A 12,796-nucleotide genomic window follows, 5' to 3' on the forward strand; every position below is an offset into this window, starting at 1 on the left:
AAAATGTTACTTATGCTATTGATTTTGTACAGTTGCCTGTAGGCTGGTTTTTCACATGTGGAGCCTACACATTTAACTCTATTCCAGCTAATCTAGCTCATAACACCTTATGCTGCCTTAGTCACAAAGCCACAGTGTTACCTGCTAAGAAGATGATTTGCAAGTATAGAACTAAAAGAGGGCTAATGTTAACTGGATTGTGTAAATTCAGTGAATCTCCTCTACACCACTGAAAAGGGACTTATAGGCGCATCAGTGGCAGGGTATATTTTTTTCCTATGTTTAATTAAATCAATTTATGACATTTGGGTTGTTTTGTAGTGAAAGGGTTAAATATTTCCTTTACTGCTGCAGCTTTGCTAAACGTGGAACAAAAGGAACAATGGCATGCTATCCTTGCCAACCAAGCTGCCAATGATTACCTTTTGCTGTTTCATAATCAAGGCAGTGACAAAGTAAAAAATATGTGTTGTTTTAATTCAACTGACAATAGTGGTCAGGTAGAGGACAAAGCTAAACAACTTAATGACTTAGAAGATCAAACAAGGTAACAATTGGGATTTGTTTGAGAGGGTAACTGGGGGGCTGAATTTCACTTGATTGAAACAACTATTTCTTGGAGGAATTATTATATTTTGTGATATTCTACTTACTTGTGATATTCAACTAATGCCTGTGTGTATCTCCTGAGGTCTACCTCCTCCCAAGGAAACCCAGGTCACGTTGGCTTTAAAACAAAAAGGGGGAAATGTAGAAACATGTTTGGAGAAAAGCCCTGAGGACATGGGAAGCTGCTTTGAGCAAACATCACCTCTACCTTTAAGCTAAAGCAAAACCTTTCAACTTGTCCTTTCATTGATCCTTACTACAGGCAAAGGGTGGAATTTTTCAGGGGCCCTCCACAGATACGTCTAATGGAATTCAGGGAAGATACCCCAGTTGGCAAAGTCCAACCCCTGCTCTGCCTCTGTAAGAGTCTATAGACTTATCAACAGCCCTTTGATTTTTCAAGAAAGAAAGAATCTTCCCCTCACCTCCATATAGGGTTCTTTTCCATAGTTAAGATTTGTTTTTTAGATTTCTCTTTGATATGAATGTAACCAGGAGATATGCCTGGCCCACTATGCTTAAACCCTTATAGATTCTTTATCTGCTTTCTATTGTCTGTGAAACATCAACTTATCTATGGAATGTCACAAAATAGGCATCTGTAGTGTTGCTTTGCATTATAAATAAAGGCTCCCAGTTTGTCTGGGCAGTGCACGTGCTCAGGCTGCTTAGGCTCAGACTGCGTATGTCCAGTGCTACTCTGTCACTTTTTTTCTTTTTTTTCGGCCCCCTCTTAGATCAAGCTAAATTCAAGGCAGATGCTGACATCTTTCTACTGAAGTTCCTCTGCTCCTCTTATTCCCTATCCCATTCCCACCTTTCTGGCCAGGGTTAAGGGCCCATTCTTAACTCTACTGACTGCACATTTAAAAAAAAAAAAAAAAAAAAAACCTCTGCTTACTGTGTAGCACCCAGGCAAAACATTCTTTCCGAATTCATCTTGCATATTTGGCAGATTAAGCTTCAGGTTATTGAAAAAAGAAAAGAAAATGGCCATTCTAATCTGGGAAAATTAAAACCTCATTGTAGCTTTGATTTATGTCTTGTTGGTAATTAGTAATGTTGAGTATTTTTTCGCATACTTGGATGTTTGCATGTATTCTTTGAGAAATGTCTGTCCATGTCCCTAATTTTGTCATCAAATTATTTGTTGATGTTGTTGTTTTTGTTTTACTTTTGTTGTTGGTTTTTTGAAATTCTTTTACTCTCTGAATAGTAATCCCTCATCAGATGAATAGATTGAAACATTTTTACCTTCTTCAGTAGGTTGATTATTTTATTTGATGTGAAAAATTATTTTTGTTTGATATAACCAAAGGTTTTTTATTTTTTTACTTTTGTTGTTTCTGATTTACACAACAAATCAATACTCAGGACAATATCTAAACATTTTGTTCCTGTTTCCTTCTAGTAGTTCTGTTTTGTGTCTTAAATCTAAGTGTGTGATCTGTTCTCTCTCATGGGGATGCTTAGAATCCCCAGCAACATTTACAAAAGATATTTTTCTTTCCCCAATGTATGTTCTAGGCACAATTGATAAAAATTAACTGAGTGTTAATATATTGATTCATTTTATCTTTCCTATTCTATTAAATTGGTCTTTCTCTCAGTTTGCTGTTGTTATATTTTCACCATTTAAATACTTCTTCCATTAATATAGCTTAGTAATGTATTTAAAGACTGGTAGTATAATTCCTCCAGCTTTTATTTGTTATGTTTTATGCTTGGTGTTTTTTTTCTAATATTATTTTAGCCACTCATTATCTTTTGTGGATTTATTCAAATTTCAGAATTATTTTCTCTACAACTCTGAAGCCAGGCACAGAAAGACTATTAACATCTATACTAATATGTGGAGGCTAGAGAGTATCTAGTAGAAATAGTGAGTCAGCTCGCAATTAGAAAGAAATGGGAATATAGAGAAGAGGAAAATATAAGGCAAGGTAGGTTAAAGGTATAAAAGGATGTTTAAATTAGAGCAACATGTCTGAATATTCCATTGCATACTAGGATAAATATAATTAACAATATTTCATCATTTATCTAAAAAAATTTTTAAAAAAATTTTGGAGAGGTTTTTACTATAGGGCATGTGTGCTCAGTTTACTGGAAAGAAAGAGAGAAACTGAGAGACAGAAAGCAGAAAATCATCCCCCAAGGGGGAATGGCCACGCTGCAATATCTTCTCCTCCATTCTCCTCTCAGGATCTTGGTCATGCACACACACACCTGACATAAATTTGAGCCACCGCGTCTGGGGCTTGAACCACAGTCAACTACATGGGAGTCCAGTGACATAGCCATTATGCCAACTGCTGGTCTGATAAAAATGAATTTTTAATGTTTTCAACAAAATGTATAAATGTTTGAGGTGTGTATATGACAATTAAACTCATGATCATTGTATATTGTATTTATGTATTGAAATAGCACACTGATCCTCATAAATATGTTTAATACATATGCATCAATTATTAAAAATGAATAATATGCCCTAAGGAAATTCTGGAAATATGTGGCCAATAGGAGAATGCTTTTGATAAAGAATACAGCTGCAGAGTACATAGTGTGAAGCTGTGATTTTAATACAGATGAATAGATTCCCCCAGCAGCAACTAGGCTACAAAAATCATTACACATCTGTACCTATTTGTTGCTGATTGCTTTTTCTAAACTGTATTTACTATTTTTTTGACCAGCAGATAGTTTAATGGTTACACTACTTGGCTGCCATGCAGCCAATTGCCATTTGAATCCCAGTTCCAGTAGCTTCAACTCACTCTAGTAGCATGTGCATGTGTGGGCAAAATCCCTAGAGGAGAATGGAGTAGACGATATGGCCATCCCTATTGTGGGCAGTATTTTGCACGTTCTAGCTGTCTCTTTCCGGCAAGAACATGCAACCAATAGCAGAAATCTCTCTCAAAATTATATTTATTTTATATATTTTTATATATGTATATATATATATATATATATATTTTTTAATGGCAAAGAAAGACAGGCACCCTTCAAAGAGTTATCTTGTGGCAGTCTTCCACCCGCCCTGCAGCCAGTCAGGTCAACACTGAATGCAAACCCAGAGACTTTCAATCTGGGCACAGACCTGTGCCACTGAGGCTGGGTCTATTATTAATCTAATGAATTTAAATAACTTTCTTTTTCCTCAACTGTACTTAGAAAATTGTAGTGCTTTTTATTGGAATTATTCCAAAGTTTTATTTTTTTTATTTATTTTTTAGTCAAATCATGTGGTTATATTTGCTAAGCAAAATAGCTTTATATGTACTGTAATTTTTTATTTAAATACTAATTCATATGTCTTACTATCACAAATATCTGAGACAAAGCTGGAAACTATATACTAGAATGTTGAAATACAGCAAACATTTTGCTTAGAAACATATTAAAATATTTTAGACAGATGAGACTCCTCCATGAGTCACCATGGCAGCCAAGGATGGGCTGAGAAGTACCCCTGAGGAGGCAGAGTCTTCCGGGGTGCAGAGAGCTACAGGCTTGGCAATCAGACCAGAAACCTAAGCTGGAATGGAACACCTGAACCACTCAGTGAGTCTCTGGAGCCAGCAGGCATTCTGCAGCCTGAAATTCTTCCTCCCCACCCTTCCTCACTTCCCTTGCACATTCAGGTCACTGGCCTAACCCACTACCCAGAGTAGACAATAGCTCATTACAAAAGACCCCTGGTGGAGCACCATACTAGCTGACCTAAACATGCTTAGCCTCTGAGGAAAAACATAGTTCATGGGCCTTGTGAGTTACTCCTGCTTTTGAAGAGCCTGAGGCCCTCAGTAGGGTAAGGCACATGAGTGCCAAGCAGAGAGGAGCCCAGACCCTAATGGCTGCACTAGCAATAAGGCTCAGATTCACCTTCCAGGAGCCACAAAGGGGACAGGGGACAGTGTGTAGTGGGGGACTTTCTGGCTCAGGAGCCCATGTGCTTCAGCCCTGCATTTCAGTGTCCCAGTGACCCTGACAGCCCCATGCAGCCATAACTTTACGGGGGAAGTGGGGAACATGGAGTCCTGACAGGGTCTGCAATCTTCCTTCAGCATCCACATCATCAGCAGTGGCCCATGTGGCTCACAGAACTTGGTGCACAGTGGTCCTGAGGATGGCAACAGAAGCCCTAGTGGACCACACCTGGTGAGTCCCACCTGGAGTTCAGCTCCTGAGTAGCACACCTCTCCCCTCACACATTTGGAGGTTTAAGTACCCTGTATGTTTACACTTTGTGCCCTCTGGTGAAAGGAAGTTGCATGGTGTGATGTGGTTAACAAGCCAAGAACAACCTATAATGAGAATGTACTAAGTGTTCTGGGACACATCCTATAGCAGAAACCTCTCCAAAAATAAATACATAAATCATTTTCAGTTACCTTGTAACATTTTTAGGTACATTTTTAGATCAAAACCCGAAAGATGTGATGCAGGCTTGAGAGATAATATCTTAGAATGCCTATTTTCTCTGAGACCTCTTCTGTTTTTTAATGCTTTCCAGGAGTTCTTATCAGGTCTTATCAGAATAATGTAGCACTTGGGAGCAAAGATGCAGCCTAGGAGTCCTGCACTGGAGGCCAAGATAGAGAAGACCTCCACAGCCACCATGAACTTCCCCTTGGTGCTGTGGTAGAGAGGGAAGAATGTGATCCAGACACTGCAGAACATCAGCATGCTGAATGTGAGGAATTTGGCCTCATTGAATGTGTCAGGCAGGTTCCTGGCCAGGAAAGACACAGTGAAACTCCCCAGAGCCAAGATGCCCAGGTATCCCAGGACACAGTAGAAGGCAATGACTGAGTCCTTGTTGCACATGACAATGAAGTTTCTGGGCTCAGATTGTAAGTCTATGTCAATGTAAGGGGGAGAAGTTCCCAGCCAGATCCCACAAATAATCACTTGTATCAGGGAGCAAATGAGAATGACAGAGTTGGAAGCTCCTGATAGCAGGAAGCACCTCATGGTTCTTCCAGGCTTCATAGCCTTGAATGCCAGAATCACAGTAATGGTTTTGGCCAAAACAGTGGAAACTGCCACAGTGAACACAAAGGCAAATGTGACTTGTTGGAGGATGCAGATGGCTGTGTTAGGATGGCCAACGAAGAGCAGAGAAAGTTAGAACCTGGTTATTGGCCCTGACTATAGGAGTGCTTTGGTGCTTCACAAAGACACCCCAAATCACAGCTGTGACCACAGAGAAACACAGAGGCATACCGGTCATGGCTATCCCCAAAGAATCTTTAAAATCTAGAAATTTCACAGACTTGGGGAGACATTGAGTTCTCTTGCTGTTTGAATATTCTTGAACTAAGCATTGGATACACTGTTCTGTATCTGGCAGAAAAGGAAAGAATGAGCATCTCAGTTTCACAGATTCTTAATTCATTTCATGTTAAAGAAATAATCACTATTGTGTCATTTGAGTACAGATATTCCCTAGTGTGTGGAGAGTGGCCATTCTGAGTAAACGGGGTGACCTTCAGAAACATGTGGAAGCATGGGTCTATGAGTTGTCATTTACATGGCAATAAAAGAAATAAACATGTGAACACATTAGCTCCATGCTGTTATTGATACTATGGAACAGAATTAGCATAAAGGAAGTTACATGTGTTTATCAGAATCAGCCCCAAAGGATCAGAGAAATTACATGGTGCCAGTTGTCCTCACATCATCAGCAAATTAACATCTGAAGACAACTGGCTTTGCATTCCATTTTATCTTTCCTTATTTTCTGCCCTATATAATAATAAACCTGAGACTGGTTCTTGGTCATGGCATTCTCCATCAGAGAAGTCAGGCCCACCCAATCCTCACCTTTTTATACTTGCATGTCTTTGTGTTTATTTTTATGTTTATTTCTAAAACATGCCCCCCACTCAGAAAAGTGTTCTGTAGAGTGGGTCCAGATACTGATGTGATATGCACAGCAGACCCAGGCACTGATGTGAACCAAAATGCACTAAATTAAGGTTCTGCATTGACCCTGGAAGAATTCGTTGAGTTGCAGATCACTTCAAACTTTTCAAATAGGATCTTAGCATGTGAGGATCCTGGTTGGACCATCCTGTGGCTCAATGATGTTACCAATGGTGAGAATTCATTCCATATCTCTTTTTTACTTTCTCCTGGGTTATTCTCATGATAGGCTTTTTATTCTGATGATTTATAATCATATCTTTAGCATGATAGAAATGAATGGTTTTATTATTTGTATTCAGAAAAATATTACCTATTTCTACTGAGATATTTTATCTTCTATCACTACCTTATTTATTTTTCATATCTAACCCATAACCGAGTAATACAAGACTTTTCTCATTGTGTTTTTCTCCCCTGTGGTCAATATTCTTGTATATTTTCCATGTAAATGTTGAAAATTCATTGATTAAATAAATTAACATTAGAATTTTGATTGGAATTTTATTGCTATCACATATTTATAGTTTGCAAAGTTTCTATTTTAATTATAGAAGGATGAGTTTAATTTTTGAATTTTCAGTTTATATCTATATGTATGACTTATTAATCTTGTTCATAAGTGATAAGTAAAAATACTTATAACTCTGCACAGACCTACTTATAGGGTCTCCATTCCCATTGCTCACCTCTATTGGAGAAAGCATGAAAGCTGTCATAGAGCATGTGCAAATTAATTGGTATGTAAGTGTTTTGATTACATTTTATTTACAGAAATAGGTGGCAATTTGATTTCTCCAATCTTAAAGTTCTTATTTATTTATTTTATGATTTTGCCATAGAGTGTGTGCACTCATCACAGACAAAAAGAGAGGGAAAGTGAGAAATAACTCCCAGGGGAATGGCTACACCACAATCCATTCTCCTCTTGAGATTTTAGACACACAGGCATCTGGAACTCAAAGTACATTTAGCCATGTGGAAATCCAGTGCCTGAACCACCACACCATCTGTTGGACCAAAAGTTTTTTATTTCTTAAACTAATACTGAAGCAATACAAAGCTAAAGAAGGATCATCACATTTTTTTCTTTAAATACCCTTTTCTATTTCTTGAGTCAACAGATGCTCCTGGTTTCTATCTGAGACAGGCTTGGTTCACACAAACATACATAAATTTTATTCTGAGTCTTATGCTCTATCTTCCCTTATTTTTATTTGTTGTTTTATATACTTACTTGATGTTGAAAATCTTTTATTAGAGCCAAGAGTAATTTTTTTCATGGCTTATCACCCAAACACATGTACTTATTTTTGTTTTTAATAAAGTTTTGCTATAAGAAGTACAAAGACTGGGAAAGTGAGCAATTGCCCCAGGGAGTATGACCATGCCAATATTCCTTCTCTTCCATCTCCCCTGAGACCCTGAGCACATGTGTACACATTCTTGGCCTGTTCTTTAAGCTGCCAGTCTGATTTTGAACAACACTGTTGGCCATGTGGGATCCAGCTGCCTTAACCACCATGCCACCTTGCTGGCCCCATATCTATATATAATAGTTAGTGATTAAACCTAAATTGTTCATAGTGTTATGAGGACTGAAATTACACAATAATTGTGGAAGAACTCAAGTCATAGTTAATAACTATTCTTTACATGTTAGAAAATTGAAATGTGATTTAATGATCATTCCACATTTCATATCTACCAATACCACATTTTTATATATAATTTATTGAATTTATATCTTGTATAATATCTATATTTAGAGGTGTCATATTGTGAAATTTATTAGAATGTTGCATCTTTCATTTTTAGATGTGTTTTTTCCTTATTATTTTATAATATTTCAAAGTGTAAGTTTCAGATACTGATAAGTTTTGTGTCATTAATACATTGCATAGTTTTTGTTAAAAAGGAATACATTATTTTATAATAATTTAATATACTTCCATTGTGCTTGTCATCTGGATTTAAAACTGTCAATTTCAAGGCTTTTAGGAATCCACAGAAAGCCTTGATTATTACACATTTTCCACTTTATGGGTAGACTTTATAATAATCTAGTATGAAATCTAAGACTGACACTGTCTTACCCAGCCCTGGATTGCAAATCAAAGTGTCCATTTAAATCAGTTTAACAATTGAACCTAATAAGATGAGCAAAACCAGAAATGGACTGATACATAATAGGACAGTAATTGTGTCTGTAAGTATATTGAAGTTATGAATGAGCATGTAATTTGAGAAAAATGGTGCTCTACATTCCACTTCCAATATCACAATATCATTTCTTTTTCTTTTTATTGAGAAAGGAAAAGGTATATATATATATATATATATATAGATATATATTTGGAGAAGTTTTTGCCATAGGGCACATGTGCTCACCAGACAGAGAGAGACAGAGAATCAGAAAGCAAAAAAATCACCCCCCAGGGGAGATGGCCACTCTGCAATCCCTTTTCCTTCGTTTTCCTCTTGTGGTCTTGGGCATGCATGCACACGTGCCCGGCGTGAGTTTTAAGCCACCGGGTCTGGGACTCGAACCATGGTCAACTATGTGGGAGTCCAGCAAAATAGACATTACACTAACTGCTGGTCCCAAGAAAGGAAAATTAACTTTTGATAAGTTGATGTATCATTCTTTCATACCTGTTTGACTTGAAATGCCTCTCTCTGTACAAGAGACACAAATAAAGCAGGAATCAGGTCTTCCTCGTTGGTAAATTTTCTGGAATCCATGATCAGAGCTCTGGCTACACACAGATTCAGGAGTCTGAGCAGAAAAGAAAATCAGTAATCATTATGTACATTATGAGCTACTTTGAAGCGAGGTCTTTATTTCTCTCCACCTCTGAGCAAAATTTGTCCTTAAAAACTGTTTTATTATTCTTTTTTCCACCACTTTTCATCTTGTTGATATCATGTAGAATATTTGTTTTGCTAGAGTGTACATGCACTCACTAAAGATTATGATGAGAGAAAGCACCTTTGGTGGGGAATGATTAATCATACTGCAATTCTTTTGACTCATCTGTCCTTTCAGGATTTGGGATATGCACACACCTGTACCTAATGTCTTCTTTTGCCATTACATCCAGATTCAGACTTTGTAATCAGTCATGTGAGATCTGGTTGCCTTAATCAAGAGGCCACAGAGCCAGTCAATTAGCCAGTCAGGAATGGCTATGATTAGCTTTACTTTCCATTTATGAACTGCTCACTAATATTACCAAGTGACCTGCTTATTTTATTTCATATTTGACTGGAACTATCCATTATTTTTTTTCCATTCTCTTATTTAACCACTTTATCCAAAACCATTTTACTGCAAGTTCCTACATGGCAAAGTTAGGATAAATGTTCCTGATTATATTTATGCTTTGTCTCATAGGCATAAATATAATGAACAAAAAATTGTAGGTGCTAGATTTTAAATATATATATATACACACACACACACACACACACACACACATATATTTAAAATCTAGCACCTATATATACATACATACACACACACATATGTGTGTGTGTGTCCCTCTTCTGAGTTTCTGAGTCCAGGTAAGACCTGCTTTTCAGATATGAAAACAATAGGTAGGAAAAATGTGATTGGTTTGTAAATCACTTGTCTTACTTAATTGACTGAGATTATGGTTAGTGCTTTGATATACTTAGTACAAGAAATGTTGAAGGCTGAATGGTATACAAAATGACAAAAGAAAAAGAATATGATATCTACAGAAATGTAAATGGTTTCTTAATCTATAATCTCCTTGAATGTGCAGTACACTGAAGTATAATAAAGACTGGCAATTAATGGTAGCTTCAGAATATATAGAGTGATTGTCTTTAACTCATACATATATTCATACATATATATGAAAGTTTGTGTTTTAGAAAGACATAAAACATTTTTGCGACCAGCAGTTAGCATAATGGTTATGTCACTGGACTCCCATGTAGTCAACTGTGGTTAGCGTCCCGGACCTGGTGGCTTAAAACTCATGCTGGGGCCCCTTTGGCTGTAGCAGCCAGCAGCCTGGTACATCTGAAGGCACCTGGCCAGCAAGGGGGCAACACTGCCCCTACCCACTCCCATCCAGACCCCCCAGACCAGGATCCACCCTGATATGTAGGGAGGTAGAAAGTTCCTTCATATTTTTCTTCTTTACTGTCCCCCATTCTTTTGTAAATTTCTTCCTCTCTCTCTCTCTCCACAGACTGCCCCTTTGGCTGTAGCAGCCAGTAGCCTAGTACATCTGAAAGCACCTGGTGAAATTGTGCTCCATGATAATGTGCAGTGCATGACTTTTTCTTTATTCCCCTATGTCCTCCTTTATTTTCACTTATATTATCTTCTCTTCTCCTTACATTTTCCCATAGGGACTAGCTAAGTCTAGAATCAGAGATCTGAAATTTTCTAGTCATATAAAATTATATTTGTTCCTCCCTTACATGGAACCAGCTGTGAAAAAGGAGATTCTGCTCTTCAGACACCTGACTATAGTATCTTTAGTAATATACTATATTGCTTTGTGCCCTATGATGTGGTCAGTCTTCGAGAAGGTTCCATGTGGGGGCAAGAAAAAAGTGTATCTCATGGTTTTTGGATGGAAAGTTCTGTAGATATCTGTTAAGTCCATTTCAGTTATGGTATCATTCAGATCCTTTATCTCTTTATCTAGTTTTTGTCTAGATGATCTGTCCTGAGGGGATAGTGCAGTGTTGAGGTCTCCAACAATTAGTGTAACATTACTATAGTAATGTGAGACCACATTACTAAAATCAACAGAACAGAGATTTCAGCAGACGTCAATTCCCATCAAAAGATAAACACATTCCTAGCCAGTTAAACATTTGTCTAACTGGTACTTAAAAGTTAGTACATCTGCCAGTGGCTAAAAGTAGAAGAACCTTCGGTATGAATAAACTAGGAAATATATCTAGGTACAGAGTAACTCCCCTCCATCATTCATGCTAATGGATGATGTTACCAAAATGTCAAAGAATTTCAAACATTCATGGAGAGCAAATTCTTCGAGTTGAAACAGAAAAGAGACAACGAACTACAGGGGATGAGAAAGTCATTCCAAGATATGAAAGAAGAAATGGAAACTCTGAGAAAGACCAGATGGAGCTATTAGAGATAAAGTCTGGAATAGAGGAAATCAAAAACTCCCTTGAAAGTATTAAAAGTCGATTAGATCATGCTGAAGATCGAATCTCTGATGTAGAAGATAAAACTTCTGACCTAGAAAGAACTACCAAAAAGATAGAGAAAAATAACAACAACAACAACAACAACAACAACAAAAAATGAGGATAATATACAGGAAATACTAGATTCCATAAGATGCGCAAAGGTCAGAATAATTGGCATTCCAGAAGGTGAAGAAACTAATAATGGCATGGAAAATCTATTACATGAAATCCTGGAAGAAAAGTTCCCAAGTCTAGAGAGACATTCTAGAATCAAGACCCAGGAAATACAAAGTACCCAAGTTAGAATCAACCCCAGAAGATCTTCCCCAAGGCACATCTTAGCCAGACTATCCAAGATCACAGATAAAGACATTATACTAAAACTGCCATGAGAGATATGAGAAGTGACATACAAAGGTCATCTCATCAGGCTAACACTGGACCTGTCAATGGAAACGATGCAAGCAAGGAAAGAATGGGAAGATGTATTGAAAGTGTTAAGAGAGAAACTATTCCAACCAAGATTATAATATCCTGAAAGATTATCCTTCATATGGGAAAAAAGATTCAAATCTTCTCAGACAAACAAGACCTGTAAGGATTTGCCAGCACCAGACCAGCTCTTCAAGAAACTCTGAAGAAAGTACTGTTCTAGGAAAACTAAAGAGCTAACAGACAGAAACAAAGGAACAAAAGGCTGCTGTGACAATGGCCAACTTAAACGTTGGGACAGATCCAGTTCATCGATAGTAACATTGGATGTGAATGGATTAAATTCTCCAATCAAGAGACACAGACTGGCCGAATGGATAAAAAAAACAGAGACCCTCTATCTGTGGCCTACAGGAAACCCACTTCATCGATAAAGTCATACATAGACAAAAAGTGAAGGGTTGGAAAAAGGTTTTCCATGCAAATGGGAATGAAAACTGAGCTAGAGTCATGATACTAATTTCTGACAAAATAGCCTTTTAAACAAAAACTGTTCAAAGAGACAAAAGAAGGACACTATATTGTAGTAAAAGGATCAATAGATCAA

At 37.4% G+C, this 12,796-nt stretch overlaps 1 pseudogene; it reads left to right on the forward strand.

The window, feature by feature from the left end:
- Positions 1 to 4,056: 4,056 nt before the first annotated feature.
- Positions 4,057 to 12,796, forward strand: part of LOC102496544 (olfactory receptor 5D18-like) — a 17,381-nt pseudogene continuing 8,641 nt past the window's right edge.

The sequence above is a fragment of the Tupaia chinensis genome, unplaced genomic scaffold (assembly GCF_000334495.1).
Source record: "Tupaia chinensis unplaced genomic scaffold, TupChi_1.0 Scaffold000293_1, whole genome shotgun sequence".
Lineage (NCBI taxonomy): Eukaryota > Metazoa > Chordata > Mammalia > Scandentia > Tupaiidae > Tupaia > Tupaia belangeri.